Here is a 22,246-nt window from a genome sequence, read left to right as displayed (position 1 = left end):
TAAAATGATCAAAGAAGTAAGGGAACACAGGGCCGTAAAGAATATATGGAGAGCTCTGGGAGAATGGCAAGTTGAATTTAAACGCTTTTTCAAGCTGCTTAATTCCTGCTTAGATTGCTGGTGCCACCAATAGGCAACAGTCGCTTTCTTTAAATCTTTTACTAAGGATTGACTGGCAGAATCACTGTTTTACACGGGGTTTAGAGAGTAAAAGGCCACCCTGAAGGTCAAGCCCTAAGAGATTTCCTCTAAGAGCTCATTGATTCTACTAGATTTTTGACTTGAAAAAAGACCACTCCTTCCTAGATCTGCAGCTTGGATACAAGTGCCTTAGTATGTGCCAGCACAGAAGGCAGGAGCAAAAGTGTAAGTGCAGGAAAAAAAATAAAGATGCTGTGGGGCAGACAGACAATGATTTCAGTCTCTCGCTTGTACAATTCAAACTGGTGACATTATTAGCTACTGGTCCATGAAAAAAGAAAGTATTATTTTATTGGTTTCAGAAATGGATTATATTAACAGTGAAATTGGGCAGAATAAAGATTTATGGCCACATCCTCAGCTTGAGTAAACAGGCAGAAGACCTCTGCTTGTAATGGGGATGGAAGGGCTTGCTGCAGCTGAGGAGCTGGGCTGTAAATATGATGCGTCTGGTTTTCTTCATATATATAAATGAATGCATGGTTGCAGTGCATGCATATGCATGTAACTGTCTGTATTTTGCACAAAAATTAAGATGAGCATGTTTTGCCTCTCTAACCTCATTATAATATTGGCTAAGTTGCCCAGTGCTGTCGTAGTGATTAGCAAAATGAATCTGAAAGCCTACCCCATAAGCAAACTCTGTATTTGCGCTATTACCTACTCCTGTGATATTTCAATCTGATTCATTAGAAAAATTAGCATTTTTATGGACTAATTAGGGGAAAATGTTGCTTGTACTCTTGCTGATAGACAGAGATTTTCACAGCTTAGTAAAGCCAAATAGAAGTGAAACATGATTCCCCCCCCAAAAGGAAGAAAAGCAAAAGGATTACTCACATTAACTCAAAAGACTGGGGAAATTTGAACTTAAAAAAAGGCCAAAAATTAATTAAGAGAAGATTAGATTACTATACTATTGGCAGTTTGTACAGTTTTTTGAATTCAAAATTCCGAATCTCTTTCAGCTATTTTGGTTCTTCAAGCATAAAAATATTTTAAAAGCTGTCAGTCATACACCATATTTTTTGTGACGGTTGCAAAATGAACAGGAATGAGAATGAATAGTAATGAGTGCATTATTCAGTATCTATAAATACCAATTGATTTTCATTGTAAGTTTATATATTTCAGTCAACATACATTTTAGTTTTTCTCTTCATTTTTAAAACCAAGCTCAGGTTTTATTAGACCATAGCTGTTCATTCAGACATGTCTTAGTTTTTCTCACGTTACACTAATGAACCACTAGCTTTTGAAGTTTAATTCTAAATATGCATGTGTGTCACTTGCTCCTGATCACATTCTCCATTTGCCAGGAGGGTAAAAAAGGGTGTCTGTGACTAAACATCTGAGGTCGTCTTTTTGCAAGGGAAGTATTCTTTCTTCTTAGAGGATGGAATACCATTATTTTAATCAAGGCAGGCATCTCCTGTTTTGATCGTTATGTTTTGATAATGATCTTGATTTACAGAGACACAGAGCAGTGAACCCCTCATTTTGGGCTGCTGCAGAGAAGGCAAAAATCTCCATCTTGCACAGAGGGTAGAAGTTCAATTAGGCATTTTGGTGTCATGGGATGCTGATTGTGCTTTAATTGGCTCCAGCTGACTGGCTTTTAGGCCATGATATTCTTCACCTGCAGTTGGATACTTCTCAAATATGTATGGAATTTTTTATTGCATTTAAAAATGTTGCACATAGTCAGAATAATTATTTCCAAATGATACTTTACAACTGAATGCCCTACGATAAATACAAGTGAAGGAGAAACCATTAAAACTGTAGAATAATTTATGTTGGAAGGGACCTTCCGACATCTTCTGGCCCAACCTCCTGCTGAATGTAGGCACGACTTTGAAGTTACATCAGGTTGCTGAGGGCTTCGTCCAGTTGAAAACAGTAATTAGCTTTCTCCTCTTCAGGCTAAACAAACACAGTTCTCCCAGCCTCTTCTCTTATGTGCTGCAGCCCCCTTCATCATCCTGGTCCTCTCTGCTGAATTTTTGCCAGTTTGTCAGTATCTGTTTTGTGACAGGGAACCCCAAACTGGACACTCTGTTCCAGATGCAGCCTCACAAGTGCTGAATAGAGAGCAATAATTCCTTCCCTTGTCCTGCTGGCTGTGCTTCTGCAAATGCAACCCAGCATGTGGTCGGTGTTCATCGCTGTTGCTGCCGACTCCTGCTCAACCCCAAGTTGTCTTCCCCAGAGCTGCTTTCTGCACCGTGGATTTCCCTTCGCAGAGCTTCATGTCAGCTTTGGTTGAAGGTTGTAAGCTTTCTGTCACCCCACTTCTCCAGCCTATAGAGATGCTGCTGAACGGCAGTCTTGCTCTCTGGCATGTCCGCTGCTCCCCAGCTCTGGTGTCATCTGGAAACTTGCTGCCGGTGTATTCCCTCTCATTGTCTAAGTTGTTAACGAAGGTATTAAGGGGTTAAACAGGTTGCCTTCAGGAAGTTTTGCTCTGTAATCTTCTTTGGGACCAAGGTGATGGTCACCAGATGGTTGGATGTCGGTGTGTGTTGTTCTTTCTTGCCCTTCTTGGGGATGGCCATGACGGTTGTCTTTTCCAGTCATCAGAAGGATTCCCCAATTGCCACAATATTTCAAAGACACAAAGAGCAGCCTCAAAATGATGTCAGCCTGTTTCCTGCACATTCATAGACCTGTGTAGGTCCAGTTTGATTAAGTGGTCCCTAACAAAATCTTCCTCTACTGTAGATAGGACTTTCCTGTCCCAGACAAAGACATTAGGACCATGGACCTGGGCAGCCTGAGAGTAGGCCTTGCAGTCAAGACTGAGGCAAAAAAGGAACTGAATTCTTCATCCTTCCTCTGTACCCTTTGTCAGTAGTTCTGTTGATCCACGTTTTCCTTGGTCTTTTGCTGCAGATGTACCTATGGGTGAACCTTTCTTGTTGGCCATACCATCCCTTGCCGGTTTCAACTCCACCTGAGCTTTGGGTTTCCTAAGTTTGTCCCTGCAGTCTGGGCAAGGTTTCTATAGTCCTCCTGGGTAGCCCGTCCCCACTTTCACCTTCTGTTCACTTTCTTTTCGTGTTTGAGCTCAGTCAGGGATTCCATGTTCAGCCAAGTCAGCCTTCTGCCACGTCTGCTCCGCTTCCCACTTATCAGGGTGGATGGTTCTCATGCTTTGAGGAGTTTTTCCTTGAAGATCAAGGAGCTCCCCTGTGTCCTTCTGGACCCCAGGGCAGTCATCCATGATATTACACCTGCTAGTTCCCTCAGCAAGCCAAACCGCTTCCCTGAAGTTCAGCATCAATATTGTCTTTGATGTTCTCATGAAATCTCAGTTGCTTGTGCACCACCGGTTGTCATCTTAGCGGATATCAGGGTGCTTAAAGTCCCCCAGGATGACCAGGGCCTTTGATTGTGGAGGCTGAATAAAGCTTTATCCACTTCCAGTTCTTAATTTGGGTGGTGGGCAGAAAACACACACAGCAGCGTCCTCCTTGTTGGCCTCTCTGATTCTGACCCATAAGCATTAGCTCCCAACAAACCCATCACCTGTTTCACAGCACAGCTCCAGGCATAAAAGGCTTGAGAAATAATTCTGACTTATTAGTCTCTTCTGAGGAAAAAAGTCTGTTTTCTGAGCATACATTTTAACAGTTTTTAATACTATACAGTGCCTTTTCCAGCAGAAACATGTGTTTTTTCTGATAGGCAAAAAAAAATTTGAAACCCTGTTGGACTCTAAACATTTGGGGTACCATAATAACTTGAGTATCTGCATAGTAACCTTTCTCCATGGGGGTTTGTTAGTATTAAGTCTTTATGCATATCTGTGGACAGAAGGAGTTAATAACATGCTTGAAGTCTTAAGTGCCAATGTAAAGCACTCATTGAATTGATGCATTTTTTTCAGTTGCACTTTTCTCTTTGCACTTTCAGCCGTTCGAAAGTTGCGATACTGAAATCGCCCATCTTGACCTCAGTCATCGTTTGTGTTAATAAAATGTCCTGTGCTGCTACTTAGGCCATTAGCCTGGGACTCGGAAGTGTTATTTCTGGCTCTGCAATTATCCTGCTGCTGCAATTTCCCTATCTGAATTGGGGATAACAAAGCTCTCCTTCTTTGCAGAATGCTTTGAGATTTGATGATGAAAAGTGGTATATAAGTGTTCAATATTGTTATGTGAACAAATATCACTTTGTTTGCATGGCTTGACCATCTTATAAGCAAGCGGAGAGCTGGTGACCAAATTAAGATTAGAATTGAACAAATGAGTTATAATGAACAACTTCAGTCTATTGACTTCATTTTTTCCCTCTGTTTGACTTGTAAAAGTTAATGACTTTCAATCTCTAGAGAAATTTTTAGCCTGTAAATCATTTGTCAGTTAGCTTTAGAAATCTTTTAAGTTTGCTTGTTTCGTGGTTTTACTTATCGTTTTAGATGCCAAATAAGTTACTTATTAGTTTGTGTGATCATTAGCAATCTGAACATAGAATCGCATATTATAAGGCTAAGTTTCCAATTTCAGTGTTGGATGTTTTTCAAGTGCATTTAAAAGGCATTACCAGGAAAAAAAAACCCTGAAAATTACAGATTAACAGTGAACAATCTTTACAACAGCAAAAAAGTATTCCTTCATTAAAACTATACTCTAAATCTGTTGTGAACAGGGCAGCAGCAAAATTGATTATTTTAAAAATAGTTTCAAAAACCTTTCTACATTATTTGTACTTAGTGTCATGGGTTAGGTCCTTCTGATCTTTCTGAGTTCAGGTATCATGGCAGTTTGCATATGATTGACTTTGGTGCTGTAGACTGGAAAAAAGCATCCTCAGTTAAATTTGCATACTGCCTGCATAAAATTTTTAACCAGGAAACATTGGGGAAATAGTTTGTCAGGTGGTGTAAATAAAAATAACTTCAAAAAACCTATGCTGATTAGTCCCAGTTGAAGATTTGCTCCAGAGTATCTGAGAATGACTCTGTGTTTTGGCACACGGGTGTGCATAGTTGAAATCTAATTTGTATCTGGAAAACACAAAACTAAGTTTTCTGGCTGTATTCTTTCCTGAAACCCCAGTGTTGTGATAACAATGCATGGGTCTCATGAAAAATGGTGGCTATTTTTTAGCTGGCATGTAGATGCTCGTGATGCTGCATTACCAGTACAGGAGAAATCCTTTTCTCAGCCCATGTGCCATTCACTTTGCACATAGTCCGTGTTGAAGAGCTCAGGGAAAGGTTGTAATGCAGAGTTTTGTTGTGCATTAGAAGGTTATTAAAACCAAGTGAAAGTGTGTTCTATACCTTGGGGACCTTAAATGCAAAATCATTCTAACTAATAAGTGGATACTAAATGTGCCAAATCTTACCCCAAGGTACGCCCAGGCTCCTGCGGTGGTGTCGGTTTTGCTCGCTGACTTTTATTGACTATCAGAATTTATTGACCCAGGAGGGAAATATTGACAGAGGTGATTCTCTACCAGTCACAACCTCCCTTAAGGGACAATAACACCTGGTGTTCACTGTAAATCTAAACCCAATGCATGCATGTGTGTCGTGGCACAGGGTTTAACCCCTGAACATATACCTACCGTGATCGTGTGGCAGTGCTGTACATGACACCTGAGTGCTTTTGCACAGACCTTGACCTTTTTTTAGGGAAAAATATCTGTGATGTGCCTGGCTAGTGACAAGCCTGAGGGAGAGAGTGTGTGTGTGTGTAGGCATTAGCCTTTATGTGTATGTTAGAACCAAGGTGATTTTCTTCCAGTAACCATTACAACAACTTTTAATGACATACATCCATACTGGGAAGTTCACTACAGACTTGGATTATGTACCGGCAAAGTGCTGCAACATTTCTTATGCCTGAGTAATCATGGACCAGAATCTGGCCCAATATGCTTGATTTACGAAAACTTGTTCATGGCTGCATCATGTGATGGTCTTAGACAACTATGATTAGTATTTCAAAGCTCTCTTCATATTCTGATAGTCCTTTCAGTAATAAGATATTTGAGCAACTTGCAACAGTGTGCTTGCAGTAATTACAAGCCACCTTATTCTAAGTGTGAGACTGACCCAAACCAAATTTTTTTATTTCCTGCTGGGAGAACTTAAATATTGGGAAAGCATGTCTGCTAAACTGGACATCTTAATTTTATTCCTGTAAAATTAGTACTTTCCTACTGTTGCTAAAAAGAAAATAATCATATGATTTAAGAAGCAGAAAAACTCTTGTACTGATTTTTCTCAGCAACACTACATCTCTGTTAGGTTGTATTCATAATGCACGTGGGTAAAATTACATCTTAAAATGTTTGTTTCTTTAATTATTAAGAGCTTCTTTTCTCTCTTGCTCTTTTTTTCTCAACCCATATTAACTTTACATACTTGGTATTAGTCTGAAGATGTCATTGCAAATACTCCCTTTAGCACATTTACACTTATGTGGGATCCATAAGCTGTAAGGACAGCAACCTTTTGCTGTGACTACAGTTTAGCCATTTCTTCCTGTGCTATTTTCCAAGCTGGTTAATGCACCTTTTTATTGTTTGTCAGAACTTCCTCCTCAAAAAACCTTCTGCTATTAATCTGCACAAGTGAAGCTTATTCCTCATTCGCAGTGGTGCTGGAGCCGATGGGAATGCTGCCCAGGCCTGGGTGCTCGGATTTTGGGTCCTTTCATCCCTTTGCCACCCACATGTCACACGACGTATGCCGCAACAGGATAAACCTTCATGGTCAGCACCGCAAGGCAGAGTCGGGTCTCAGAAGATTTGACGTGCAGAGCACAGGGCTGCGGGAGCGGGTTGGCTTCAGGAGGGCTTTGCTGCGGGAAAGTGGCCAAAGCAGCATCAAAGCTTCGTCCTGGCCGGTGTTCTGCCTTGTCGAGTCCTCTGGGCCAAACCTATTAATTGTTTTCCTCAGCGTTGTGGGGATCTGCAGCAGGCACGATTCAAGTAACTCTTCAATATTTAGTTTCTCGTTTTCGGAACGTCATCTGAGCCTGACTCCGAGGCTTGTACTTCATCAATTCGTGTATCTTTTTAGAGAGAAATGGATGGATGAAATGTGAAGGTCACATTGCAGCAGGGACCACTCGTCCCTGCTCCAGTCTGTTCGTCCTCCGCAGTCAGTAGATGGAGGAGCCCGGGAAGCCGCCCGTGCCATCTGTGGTGTGGCCAGAGGCAGTGGGTGATGCCAGCCCTAATCCTGGCTGCAGCATTTGCTCCCGGTTCTGCTCTGAGACCAAGCAGCCCCAGGGTAGCTCAACACAGGGATCAGAGATCTCTTAAAGCCATCTTTGTGCCCTGCTGCTTCTCCCCTTCTCTGCACCATGCGCGACTCGGCTGAAATACGGTGTCAAATTCAGTGAATGACCAGCTGAGTGAATAAAAGTGTGAACTGCATTCCCTCACTTAGAAGTCTGTCAGCTCCCTCTAACCTTTTGGAAAATTGAAAGACCAAAGTGACTGTACTTGCAGAACATCATAACAATAAAATACCATTGCGAAGCGGGAAGCAGAAGCAGCACTGGGAATCCAGCCATGCGGACATTTTGCCCATACCCACAGAGGAAAAAGATTGTATTTTTATTTCTCATCTTTAACAATCCCAACAGATTTACAAGACCAAGGCACGTAACCACTTTGATTCAGGCCATGGGGTCTCTAGGACAGTCATCATAAATCCCAGTTTGTAAGATTGCAGATTTTTCCCTTGTAGTATGGAAGGCATGAAAAACCAAGGAGCACATTAAGTTTTCAACATAGACTGGGAGACAGGTTTTCTCATTCAGACATACATTGTTTCAGTAATTCTTTCTTTTCCAGTGTAGCGCTAGATGCAATCTTTCTAGACCTTTTTTGCACTGCAAATTTTCTGCAGCCTAGAAATGGCCGCGTGGATACTTTTGTGCACAGCAGTAATAACGGCACATAGCCTAGAGTGCCACGGATCCTCATCTTATCCCTCTGTGAAATAAGCCTCATCGTTGATTTTTAAACTTAAGTAGCTTGATTCGGACAGAGAGCTGTTTACCTGAGTAAGGGAAGCAAGAGCCATCTGTGCCTGTTGCATAGCTGTGACGCAGGAGGAATGACAGTGCTTTCCTCCTGACAGCATCACCCCAGATGGGAACACCTGGGACACTGACCGCTGAGTCGTAATTGTTCCTTCGTGTTACAGAAGAGAGTTGGGCAAAGATGATGGATAACCTTCACCAGGTGATGCACGTTGCCAGGAGCTTAGATCACCTTCCCTGGGGAATTGCTGTATCGCTGCATGGAATATTGGATTTGAGGTGGAGGAGGATTGTGGAGATTTATGGTCAGCTTAGTTCCTTCAGTAGGAGAGTCCTGATAGCTCACTGGTGAAAGCCTGAAGCAAAACTCCTTAGCAGTCGTTGAGTTGAAGCTGCAGTAGGTGCGCCTGAGCGCTGAAATCAGCTCTGCTCCTACTCTGCCTTTTTAGTGTTAAACGTTTTTAGTGGTTTTGGGGAGTGATAAATTCTTACTGTCTGTTTATACTATGCCTGAAACAACAAGAACTGCTATAAATTGGCTGGCTCTAATAAACCCAATAAAAACACCCAGTGATACAGACGAGGTTACTAATACTGTATCTTGTGTTTTTTTTCCCCAAGTTTTCCCATACTTTTCACCGGAACCATTTTTTATATAAATCCTTTCCTTCAATCTGTGAGCTCTATTTACCCTTCCTCTGTCTGTACAGTACACTGATAACTTCAGTCCTACAGACCTTCTCTCCAGGAAATTCTATTAAGATTTTCTTTTAGCAAAAGTGAGTAGTCCTTCAGAAATCCTTTATCAGGTCTGTTCTTTCCTGTTATGGTTTGCCTCTGCGCTTTTTTTTTTTTTTTTTTTTTTCATGGATAGCTGTAATTTAAAGCTTACTGGATCGATAAGTCCAAGATGCACAGCATAAATGGGAGAAGCAGACAAACAGCTGGTAAAGATAGGAGACAGTTGATTAAAAAGAATTCAGCTATAAAGCATTTGAGTTACTATTCTCTGCTGTGATTTTTTGAGTTAGATTAAAAAATAGGTGGAGGGGGACATACAAATCATAATTCCCTCTTCCCTCAGAATCTCTGAATAAACTAATTTCCTCTTGAATTTCCTCTTTTTTTATGTCTCTAAATAAAAAGTGGATTTTTTATTTGGAGTAGATGTTTTAATCAATTACAAGTGAATTGGCTTAATATAGAGATAGCTGGGGGAAATGTAATGGTGGGAAGTCTGGACCTGATGTAATAGCAGTATCTCTGGTCTTGAACTCTCTAAATCCAGTCCTGTGATAAACTGAAATCCTGAAAATAGCCTCTGTTTTACATTGATTCACAGCACAGGGATTTTCTACTCCGCTTTGCAAGCCCTGGTGATTGTGCGTGGGACTGGGTTTGGGTTTGCTGTGCTTTCTAGCTGAGGCATGTCTTGCAATCCTTGGATCAGGCTGCCACAGCTTTGTTGGGTTATACCCAGCTGGCACAAGGTGTAGATCAGGCAATTTGCATTTGGCATTACAGATTGCAGCTACATTACTTTATGAAGGTAAAGCCATTCTAAAAGGCTGAGTGTATTGCTAGCAGGAGAATAAAGATTTCTAAGCTAAAGCCTCAATAGAAGTCAAGAAGGATTAAGGTACAGCTGAAAGTAGAATTGAGGTTCCTAAATCATTGCAGAGCTTTAGAAGATGTTCTCTGTTCACATTGGAAACCATAATTTATTGACAAAGGGGTTGAACTTTAAAATATATGTGCTAGTGAATTGTGTTTCAGTGAAATTGCATACTTCTTTCGATGGGGTGATTCATATAAAGGTTCTGTGTGTGCCCATAACCACAGAAACTATATGAAAGTCAAGAGATGTGTGTGGCAATAAGCATGTACATCAATGTATGCTGAATTTGGCTATATATACACCAAACTAGTAGAGAGACATTACAATATGAATTTGAAATGCTGTGGAAAAGGAGGTGCATGTGCACGTGTGCACTTTGGAAGAAGGGTTGGGTCTGTCCATGGGGAAATAAGTCTGTCTGCAACTGGTGAGATGAGACCAGATAAAGAGATTATCAAGTAGTGACAAGAAAGAAAATAGGTTAGCTGAATTTCTCTTTATCACTTCTTTTCCCTTAAGACATCTCACTGAATATCTTGTCATTCATATGGAGAGTCTGGAAAGAAAATAACTTTTAAAGGTGACCCACAAAGGAAAAAAAAGCTTGTGTGCTGCTTTTGCTCCTTTGTGGCATGGGAATATGGCCTGGGATCTACTCAGTGTCTGTGTACTCTCTTTTGGGAGGGCAAGAAAAGTGGTCTTAGAGCTCCAAAGCCTTCCTGCTGCCTTTGCTGCTCCCAGCACGTAGCAGAGCATCCTATGGGTACAGAGCAGGATGCTGAGCAGAGGCTGAAGCCCATGGTGCGACGTGGCTCAGCCAGGAGTGGCTATCGAGGTGCTAGTTCAATAGCAGAGGTGTGTCATGTCCACGTACACAAGAGAATGATATAGAAATGCAGCTCTTGGTCAATGTGTTTTAAGTGGGGGGAATGTTATTAGGAAAAAAAACAGTTGAGGGATCTGTTTCCTCTTGAATATACTTTTCTTTTGTGGGCCTTTATTAGTTTTTTTTATTATTATTTTAAATGAAATTAACTATTGAAAATCATTTTGACATCATGTTTCACATTTGTGGACTATAGAAGAGGAATAATGTAAGTGGTGATTGATAAGATTTATTGTTTCTGGTTTTGTGTTATCTAGTGATTCTAATGAAAGCTGAATCTTATCTGTTTGATACTATGTAAACACTTAACAGGCTTTAGAAAGCTTGTAATCTAAGTAGACAAGAAAGGCAAAGAAAGAGAGGCGAAACAGAGGTGCAGAGAAATGACTCGTTCCAAGGTCACAAACCAGATTTAGAATAAGAATCAGATCTTCTCACTTCAGCCCATTTTTCTATTCCATGGGGTATGTTGCTTCTGTTATTCAAATACAGAAAAAACCTGTCCTTTTCCAGTTAAGTAGAGGGCAAAGAGAATGAGATCAGATATAACCTCAGTGATACAGAGAAAAAAAAAATAAACAACAGAAAACAAAGAAATTGTACTGATAAAGAAGCTATTTTTAGATAAATTCAACATATGACATACCATTACTCAAATCACAAATTTGTCTTTTTCTCTAGATGCAGTAAAGTGGGGAGAATGATTCAGATGTAAAACTGCAAATTGACCATGCATTGATGAAGGAACAGCTGCATGTACTGGTTAGAAATGCCTTTTTTTTTTTTTTTTTTAAATTAAGTATTCGTGTTTTAGATGTAAATTTTATTTACCTTTATTTCTGAATCATAACAGTTAAAGTCATTGTAACCATTTTAGACCCTTTTGATACCATTCTTGTCTTTAATACGCTTTCTATAAAGGCATAAACACGTGTGTGTATATTTGTTTGTGCATGTATGTATGTTCTGGAGTAATTCCATGTGATTTTAATTACTTGAAGTATGCGGACATGCTTTCAAAGTCTGAAAGCTCTCTAATGTCAGGCAGAACTTGTTTGTCTTCTCTTTTTACAAGTTAAGCAAACAGTCATTTGTTATTATATGTGTAGCTGAGCTCTAAGCTAGGCTTTATCCTATTGTAGCATCTAATTGGCAAGGAGCTTGTGATTTTACATTTAAAAAAACGCCCTCAAATCTCTTTGGTCCTTCAGCCTGTAGGAAAAGGTGCTGTAATTATTCTATTCTGATTATTTCAAAGGCAGTCTTCCATTCTGCTTTCCAACAGCTGGTGATGGTGACCGTCGGGGCAGTGAGTTACCCCAAACACCCCAGGGGCTGGATCCAAAGTGGTGGATGGACCTTGCCTCTCTTTAAAGTACCCCTGGGGCATGTTGAAAATAAATAGCGGAAAAGCAGGGCCTTAGCGGTGGCATTGCCAACAACTGTTCACCAGTGAACAAAGGTCTTGGAGCCATGGAGTTATTTATGTCTTGGGCTTCTCCAGGATAGCTTGTTACCAGGGAATTTTAGTGCCTGTGGACCCTTCTTGTAGTGAGATGTGCTTGGAGGAAATAATCACACTGGCAAAGGATTTCTATCTTTTTTTTTTTTTTAAATCCTATTCATAAAAAAACCTCTCCTGTAATTTCGTGTTCTGTTTCTCATTTGTGGCTGATGAAAAGAGAGTCTGTGCTACCAATATGTGGATTCTAAAACTGCATTTCCCATTAACTTTTGTTAATAAGAGCTCTAAGGCTAAAGCTTTGAGTATAATGGGAATTATTTACACCATAACTTTCTTTTGAGATACTGTTTATTGGGATCTTCTGTATTCTGCTCACTGGCCTTGACTACTACAGAGAGCGGGGCTGAGACCATTGTACTTATGTATCTGCTGCTGAATTTCATTTTCCATATTTTTGTGGTCCATAAAATTCACAGTGACAAAGTTATTGATAAAATGTAGTCTATCTGAATATTGCTTTAACTTTTTTTAGTAAAATCTGTTTATTCTTTTATCATACCCACTGATAAATTTATTTTTTTCCTTACAGCCAGTGATTATTTCAAGTAGAAAATAATTTACTAATTTTTATAAACACTGACTAATCAGGTAATGGGATTCACATGCTGTGTGAATCTAGATCTCCATAAAATCTGGTTATATTCTGATTCACCTCTTTGCAGGAGCAGCTCTGAACTGAAAAGCTCACTTTCTTGTCAGTTTGTGAGTTAGCTTATAAACTTTCCCTCTTTCAAGACCAGCCAGCTGGAAAGGTCACTATGTGAAGGCTGACTTTTTTTTAGGCATGCAGGAGCAAAGAGAATAAAGATTCACTCTGCTTTTCTTGTGGGACAGTCTGTCTTGTTTCTTCTTACACATCCTCCAAAATGCATAAACTCCCCTCCCCCCCCCCAAAAAAACCCATCAAGCCGAAACCTTCTCCTATATTCTCTGTGAGACTATCCCATGTGCTGAGCTATTCCATTTTGAGGGAGAAATACTGGAAATGTAGGCATAGCATTCCGAGTGTAGACTTGAGCAGATTTCTATCTAGAATTATAGAATCATTTAGGTTGGAAAAGACCCTTAAGGTCGTTGAGTCCAACTATAGAGGTAGCACTGCCACGTCCACCGCTAAACCATGTCCCTGAGTGCCACGTCTACACATCTTTTAAATACCGTGACCTTCTCCCTCAGCAAGAAAGGTCGCAAAGTGATGCAGCCTTTATAACCAGCTGGATGCTCGGCCCTCAGCGCGTCAGGAATGTGTATGTTTGGGAAATGTGCTATTTTCTTCCCTTTGGTTCACAACTTCAAGTACACTCACTTTTCTAGTTAATATGCCGTTTCCTCTCCAACTGAACCAGTTTCTCGGCGCAGGGATCAGCCTCGCGACCTCTTTGCCCTGCGTGACCAGAGAATGAACCCGAAGCCATTCAGATGGGGCTTCAGACTTAAGTTAATATGTGCTCCAGTGTCTCCCCCGCAAATAACTGCATTTACACAGGACCTTTTTGTTTAAATGTATTTCTCCTCTTTGTCAGATAGAGGAATTTTAATTAAGATTTCATTGTGTTTAACTGGGTGATAAAGTTCCTATAGTTAGAATTTGCGAGTCTATTACCTTTTAAAAGATATTTGGCGATGTGAAAGTTAGTACTCATTTGTTTTCACTTAAAATTCAGGGCATGATAGGTGAAGCTGTATTTATAAGGAGGATACACCGTCATGTCATTTTCTACTTGCTTAAAAGCTAGATAACTGGTTAAGGAAGCTCCCATCCTGAGGAGAAGAAAGGGCTCATTAAAAACATTAGCTGATATAGAACAAATTGAGCTTCAGTGCCCTGCATAAAGATTATAATAACTGTAATAATAAATGAATTAATAATGCATTAAAGGAGAATTCCTCCAGTCAGATTGTCACATGCTTATCCTTGAAAATTGACTTCAGTGAGGTGTGTCACATGAGCTAATGACCTTAACTGATGGATTCAGGATTTTTCCACACTCTGAAATCCACTTAAATCCATATTTCTGCACTTTTGACAGTTAGTCTTCTGGACTGAGATGAAGCGAGAGGACTATTTGGTGTTGCAAGCCGGGGGGTAGCTCTTTGCTGAAACAAAGCGATCTCTAGTTTTAACCTCAGGTAATCGGAGTTGGTTAAATCCTGACCACTTGCAAGGGAAAAATCAGGTTAGCAATCCAGTGCTGCAGGCTGCACACCGACACCAGAGGCACGTGCATCTTGGGCCGATGGGGGTTCAAAAAGTTATACAGCCTCCATCATTCAAAGAGCTTCCATAAAGTTGAAGCTTTTGGGTGGAGCTCACGTTTGGGTGCATCACCAGCAAATTCTCCCTCCCGAAACTGGAGATGAACTATCACCAAACCGCTGCTATGTGGCATGACGGGGCCGTTCCCACGCTCCATGGGAAGTAACGTGGTCCGAGTGCAGCTCGGTCTGGCATCTTCCCATCTGCTTCCACGAGGGCTGAACTGGGAGAAGTGGGCATGTTCCAGAAGTGCCTGCTTAGGTACTAAGCATGAAATAACTTGAAATAGCATTGTATCTGAAAATCCCGCTGAGCTGAGAGTTATAAATATCATGAGATTATCAGGATTTAGGAATAAATTATCAAGTTCAGCACTGAAATACAGGTGTCAACAGGGGTTTAGTGGTGGAAGCATAGGTGCTGAGGCATATCTATAGACACAGCAGAAAAGTGAGTTTGGGGATTTCTGCTGTCTGCCCTGGGTAAGGGCTAGGTTTATAATGGTTATTAGGCACTTATGCTACACTGGGGAAAAATTGCATTAAAGGAATTGATTATCCAGACATCATAAACCCATGCTGGTTGTAAACTGCATCTTTAGGTACTTAGGTACCTTTAAAATGAATCCATTGGTCACTTCTGAAGAAAACAAAATGGCTTTCCTAAACTCAGGTTCTACTGGAGATGGAGTTTACATGAGTCATGAGGTGGTTAATTTTTAGAATCTTAAAATAATTGAGGCTGGAAGGGACCTGGGGAGGTTGTCTGGATGCCTCAGTTCAAAGAGGAATCTGTGGGTTCCAAATAGAGATTATGGGGAACACTTGTCCTTTTACTATATGTCACACTGATGCTTCTGTGTGTCCCCATTTATACCTGCAAACAGGTATTTGTAGGTGTTAGTTTGCATGTGCAAACACTGAGCTTTGCCTATGAAAGACATGAAAGCAAAATTCCTTCTGGGATGCTTTTTTGGAGAATCACAGAAAATTCATCTTTGTTTTTTTTTTTGTTTTTTTTTTTTTTTTAAATAAAAATCTTGTTCAGCATAAAAAGGCAAACAAAAGGACAACGTCAATGGATTTCTTATCAGTGCTTTGCATCATGTTAATACTGTAGCCAACAGTAAATTATGTAGGCATTATACTGGAACAAAGGAAATTATACCAGGGGTTTTATTTGAGAGGATTTTGAGTTTCCTTGTCAAGTCATGCAATATGTGGTTTGCCTTATTTGCTGGCTAATGTGAGGCTAGCTGAACAGTTGCTCTAGTTTGCACAGGGATTCTTCTCTTCCCCAGTGCATTGGTTTCCTTTGGTACATTATTTAATACATACCAGAAAAATAGGAAGATATCAAATAAAGATAATGCATTAATGTACCAAATTGTTATGGCTCAGACAAAGGGCCTGAGTGTTGCCTATGCATCACGTGAAGTGGACACTCGGAGCTGAAAGCCCAATTCTGTTTTTCAACCCACCAAACCATAAAAGACACAGCAGTGCTGCGAATGTCGAATTTTGAAACAGAACAAATGGGTACCTGCTAGGAAGCTGCTAAAATAGCGATAGCCTGGGACTGGCAGTGTATAACAAGGGAAATACAACTCTACCTGCCGAATGAGATCTGCTCCTCCATACTCTCTCTGATTTCTGTATTGACTGCTGTCAGAGGCAGGAGAAAGGGCTAAATGCTAAGGCTATTCTTACATTTTTAGTAACGAGACTAGGTTTGTTAGAGCTCTCATCAAATGGCTTTCAGTTACTATCAGTCTGACTTGTATTTGAATTGATGACCTTGAGATGAAAGGCTTTTTATTCTATTACTCATCTCCTGAGCCATCAAGTCTTTAATATGCCGTGTAAAATCAGTTTTCAGATGGTATTTCTTTTATATAATATTGTAATTTATTATTAACAATGTCTGATTTTGAGTGCTACTAGCTATAATTGTGCATAATACTACTTTTGTTATTCCTATTATTTCAAATATATCTGCTATATTACTACATACTTGTAGACATGGAGAAAATAGATTGGTAAGAGACTATAATCCATGTATATATAAATGAGTTAATAAAATCACAGAAAAATACAAAGTTAAAATATATTCAGCATCAGCAAAGCTCGTTCATTACTTCAGTAAATTGAAATATAAAATTCTGGTTTCATGATGAAATAAGCTTTCCTGCAAAGTACTGTATGGGACTACCAAATGCATAGTAAATTAAGACAAATGAATAAGAATATGTAATACAAACCATCACAATGAAGGAAGTATATTACGTGCCACCCTCTCCTTCCTGAAAGGCTTTTCCCTAAAGATAATATTGAGTAGACCATGTTAAGAAACCAAAGTACACAGGAGTGTTAAACAGAAGTGTGACAATGTATCTTTGTCTATTTTGGTTTTATTTGATTGTGTTTCTTAGGAAAAGATAAAATTGGCAGCACTGGGATAAAGAGGCGCCTTTGTGGACTGATTCTTTGCAAACTCTCAAGCTAATTGTCCATATTTGATCTGACTTGCAAGTATGTAATATGAATTTTAAAAGAAAGATAATATGAAGCTGGTGCTGTATTGGGCAGCGGTAGTCAGCTGTGCCAAATTAAATGATTCTTTTACCCTGTTCCAGAGGAGATAATGTTTCTAGAAGATGTTATTTCTTGTTTTTTTGACACTGAACATGTTAGAATGCAAATCTGGCACAAAATCTTAGGCGGTCATCCAGTTCAGCTCGCTGGACCACACTACATAGCCTGCCTCCAGGAGAGATGTTTGTGTCAAGGTCTTTTTAGAAGCTTCCAGCGATGGGTCCCAGCAGCCATCTTGGAGATAACGTATTAAAATGATTAACTATCTATATGGCTCAGAAAGCTTTTTGTAATATCTGTCCTTAATTTTCCTTTCTGTGAATTAAGGCAGTCACTACTCATGCTCATGAAATACAACTGATTGTAGTTTTCTTAATTAAAACCTGTTATGTATTGCAATATTGCTGCTATGCCTAGTTTTTGGTCCTCTCTCTTTATGGAGTGAACAGATATCCTTCTTTCTAGGTCATGTTTTCTAAATCTCATATGAATAATTACCTCCTGTGTCCTGTGGTGAACATCTGTTAATATTTCCCAAAACACTACTTGTCTCTCTGGCAGCAGACTCGCGTTGCTGACTCATGGTTATGTTTTATCCTTGCTAACCTCCCTCTTCACTCTCTATTGTTACCTTCCCGATAAAGCCATTTGAGAATTTGCACTTGATTATTTCCAAAGTAGGCAGGACTTTGCATATCTTTTTATTAAATTATCTTCATGATTTCAGATATGGTTTTTTTCCCAATAAGCTGAGATAATTTGTTATGCTACTGCTATTCTCCAGAGTGTTTGCAGATCCTCCACACTACATGTGACCTAAGTTACTCATGAAAATATGGCACCAGGTGCAAACACCTGTGGAGATACACTGGTGTGTTCCCTCGATTTGGAAGCAGACAGTTGAAAACCATTCTTTGAATGTGTTTATTGTTAGTCTAAAATAAGAAGTTGGTAAATCTGCCTTCCTGTGATAGAGGAATATGTTTGTCTATTCAAAATGTATCACATCTAATTCCTTCTTATGATAGGGCAATTATCTTGATAAAAAAAATAAATAAATGACTGGGCTGACATGATTAGTTCTTCACAAATATATTTTGGCAGTTTCTTATCACTTTATATTCCTCTGGGTGCTTATAATTTCATTGTTTAATCATTTGTTCCTGGGTCTTTCTATGTACTGAATCTAGACTGTGTAGTCTTCCTTTTTCCCATTTCTAATAATAGCTGCTGTGTTTGACCACCTCTTACCCTCCGGGACCTCAGCCATTCCCTGAGAGTACTAAAAAGTAATTACTAATAGTTTAAAGAGAACTTCATCTGATACTTGAAGTATTTCAAAATAAATTTAGTCTTTAATAACTTACTCAGTTGTATCTTACCCACGCAGTCTTTAACTCTCTGCTCAGCTTGTGTTCCAGGCTCCTAGTTAAAATGAATTATATTGAGAGTCTGGACACTGTAAAACATCTTTTTGTGAAGACATAAGGAAAAAAGGTATTGAATATGCCAACCTTTTATATGTGGAACGTGATTTGCTATTCTCTCCCTATTAGGTAATGGGCAATGTTTCCCTTTACCTTTTAAATCCCTTTTTGCAGGAAAGGTAGGAAGGGCGGATCTTGTCATCAAAAGGAAAAGGTTCTTTAGTAAATGACCATCTTTATTTTTTTGATTAATGACAGTCAATTCAACTACTGAGGGGTTAGAAAAACTCATTAAGATTTATATGAAGTATTTCTTATTGCTTAATTAGTCTTCATTAGTTGAACTGGAAGACTTGAAGATTCGTATTTTTGTATTACGCACCGAAGCCATATTAACCATACAGCATTAATATGGTTTCTGTACGCGCACCGCGGTTGTGGTTATGTTCTCTGATTGCATTACCTTCCTGGCTGTGTTTTCAGCATCTTTTTGCAGTCCTGGTGTCTGAGCCTTGCTCCGGCAGGGAATGTCCCGCTCCAGCAGCCTTGCTTAGGTGATGATTAGTCATTCCGAGATGGTGAATCTCAATTCTAACAGCAGTAGGAATGAGAGTGACGGGGAGTTGATCTTTTGGCAGTCTGAGCATCCGACACGTGGGGGTTAGAGGGGTGGTGAGGGTTAAGCTGTCAAATGTCTCCGAAGTTGGTGTGCACTGGGATATTTAGAGGCTTATAGCTTGATAACGCCGTGATGGTTTTTTTTTTCATGATGATGGCAAAGGGCATGTCCTTGAGACAGGAGCCATCCTGTACTGAATTTGGAGGGGAAGGGAGACAGAGCTCTTCCAGGAAAAGAGCTTAAGGATTTGTATTATGTGCACAAGAAACCAGTATGTTTTTGCTAGTCTTCACCCTGGGGAAATGCAGATCCATTTTGGTTGAAATAAGTCAAAAGAAAAAAATAATAATAAACCAAAAAAAAAAATAGAGAAGTGTGGTGGGGGAGGAGCAAGTCCTCAGATGTAGAAAAGGCAAATGTAAAGAGGCCAGTTTCCATTGTGGATAGGGAGGAAGGCCAGAACTGTGGCATGAATGAGTGAGGATGGACACTGGAGAGACACTAGCCAGTGACCGATCCAGCAAGCCCAGCCTGAGGTTGCCGGGGTGGCCGCTGAGGCTCCAGCTGCTGGGAAGGAGCAATCCCTCGGTGGGTACATCCAGGACTGACAGAGCTGAGGTTGAGTCTGCCAACAGAGTAGGTGACCTCTTGAAGTCCTTTCCAACACTCTGGTTAGATGAGATAATAAAAATTAGATTTGGGCCAACTTTTGAAATGGGAAGTTGTTATCAAAATGAGCTCTTAAAATGCATGGTTTGTTTTGTGAAGGGTTTTTTACGTGTGGGAAAAAATATGTGTACAATCTTGAGGCTTTACCACAACACTATATATGAATATGGATGCAATAAATTAATGCATTGGTTGCAATATTAGTTATAGATTTGGACAGCGTGTAGTATAGTGCAGTACTCTGATGTCCACTGTAGAGAGTATTGGAATAATAAATGAATGTTAAGTATAATAAATTTATTAAAAAGATGTCATAAACCATGAGTTATAAGATTCTCTTGAAAAAAATATAGCTTATTTTTGTTATGTTTTAGTAGTTTTTTCTCTTTCCAAGTCCTGCCCCCATAGACTTGAACATTAATGTATTTCACTCTTCTATGAAGAGCACTCACCTTTTCTGCAATGCCACTGTCCAGTTAAGTATTTCTGAGGCAGATTTGATAACAGGGTGCATACCGTTCTGTACTTTGGAATAAAGGAAACTATTTTAAAAACAAACAACACAGTACCCTCCATGAAATGAAAAGATAAATTAATTTTCTGAAAGTGGCTGAGCTATTGAATTCTTTTTCTAAATTCATTCTTTGACAGAATAGCATAAGTAAATGCTAGAGAATGGAAAGTGATTAAAAATGTAATAATTAATAGCAAAAAGTAGATAAGCAGATGTTATGTGTACAGCTTTGCATCCTGTGGCATAAAGAGGATTAAAGAATTAATTTACCACTGGCATTTAGTTTGGAAAAGTCCTGAGGCCAGTTCACGTAAATAACACTCCTAAGGTGTGAGGACCCTAATGAAGTCAGTGGGGCAAAACCAAAAGAGTCAGCTGAAGAAGAAGAATAGGACACCCCCCCCCCCCAATTTTTTTTTTTTTTCTTCTTATCAGGTAAAATACTAAGTTAATAAAAACTAAGAAAATGATCAGACTAGAAATTGGAATTACAGTTTTCTTTGAATGTAGTTTGTGGTAACTAGGAAGATTTTGAAAAGAAAAATGATTACATAAAGAGATATGATTTGTGAACGAAATTATTTGTATTAACAATATTTTATCTTGAGGCAACAGTAACTCAGTCTTTAAGTGATGATGACTTGCTTTATTTTCTGACAGTCTGAAAACTGATTCTGACACCCAGATCCATCCTTGATTGGATTAACTGAACTGACATTTTTCCAAAAAAGAACAAACAAAACACACGGCATCCATCCGGTGATGAGTCGACAGAGGCGGTGTTCACAAATTCCCTCCTCATCAGCCCGAGCCGTGGCAACGTGCCAGCTCTTATTAGTATCGGCCCTCCGTTTCTCTGCCCAAACCACATATGCTTTGCAAAGTGCTCATGTCTCCCATGTATGACAAGTGCTTAGGGTAGCAACAGGAAAATGTGTGCAGAAGTTAATGTTTGTCTGAAAGGACTGCTGCTTTCTCCTTCGTCATTTTATCATGCATTATGGATGCATGGTACGTCTCCCTGTGGACTCCTGTTTTCCGTGCCACCCGAGTACGCTGAGTAGACTTACAAAATTATACCTTGGCTAACCAAATCAACCACGTTTTAGAATCTTAAGCCTTGAAAGTCATTGCAACTCCCATTTCTGAAAGCTGATGTCTCGCTACAGAATGACTTGCGTGCCTGAACCTGGCTTGACAGAGATGTGACAAATTACTTGGGCATTTTCTTTAAATGCTGTTATACTATTGACAGATTTCCTCAAAACCCATCCTGTCATGCTAGATCAAAATTGGTTGCAGTAGAAGTTATTCCTGTGTAGCTGTAAGATAGATTGTTGTTCAATTGTACTGACAGCCCGTGTTTAGTCATCTGTTTATTTGGCTGTACCATCTTCCTTGGCTGTGTAGAAGTAGGATTCCCAGGCGGGCAGATATTTCTTGGAGATACCTCACTTTGCACATTTTGTCACTACTACCTTTGAAAAAAGTCATTTGCTTCTAAACAGTTCCCTGCCAAGCTTAGCATTTTATAGACTTCCCCCAAAAAATCGCTGATCGTGTCTGAATATGGCAAAAGAAGAAAAAGAGTTCTTACTAAGTGGCCTAATGCACCTTTTCCCCTTTAGTGTAGCTGTTGTTTTGTCCTTGCATACAGGGCTGAGGGTAAGTACAGTATACCAGCTACACCGTGCCTGAAATAATTTGGATGGAATTTATTATCATTAGCATGCAGAAAGGGCAAAGCCAGTTGCCGCATGAGTTCATTACAAGGGAATTATTTCCTTATATACATTTAGTAAGAGTCAGCCCTAAGTGATGTTGCCTCATTAAATTCAAGAACTTCGATACTGTTATCGCTCTTCCGGATTTAATAGGCATGCTTTTTCCAAAGGGTTGCTTTTCTATAATCTGCCGCATAGCA

General features: G+C 39.8%; 1 protein-coding gene across 8 annotated transcripts in view; it reads left to right on the top strand.

Moving 5' to 3' along the window:
• The window catches only part of CHL1 (cell adhesion molecule L1 like), a 141,161-nt gene that overhangs the window by 20,946 nt on the left and 97,969 nt on the right, over positions 1-22,246 (top strand). For 6 of the 8 annotated variants that reach the window (XM_069811819.1, XM_069811824.1, XM_069811826.1 and 3 more), the window contains exon 2: positions 11,399-11,479. The exons of the other annotated variants lie outside the window; for them this stretch is intronic. The gene's annotated coding sequence lies outside the window, so the exon portion shown is untranslated. The remainder of the gene's footprint in view (positions 1-11,398; positions 11,480-22,246) is intronic. 8 annotated transcript variants of the gene reach the window in all.

This window comes from Haliaeetus albicilla, chromosome 24 (assembly GCF_947461875.1).
Source record: "Haliaeetus albicilla chromosome 24, bHalAlb1.1, whole genome shotgun sequence".
NCBI lineage: Eukaryota > Metazoa > Chordata > Aves > Accipitriformes > Accipitridae > Haliaeetus > Haliaeetus albicilla.
This window is presented reverse-complemented; position numbering and strand designations above follow the sequence as displayed.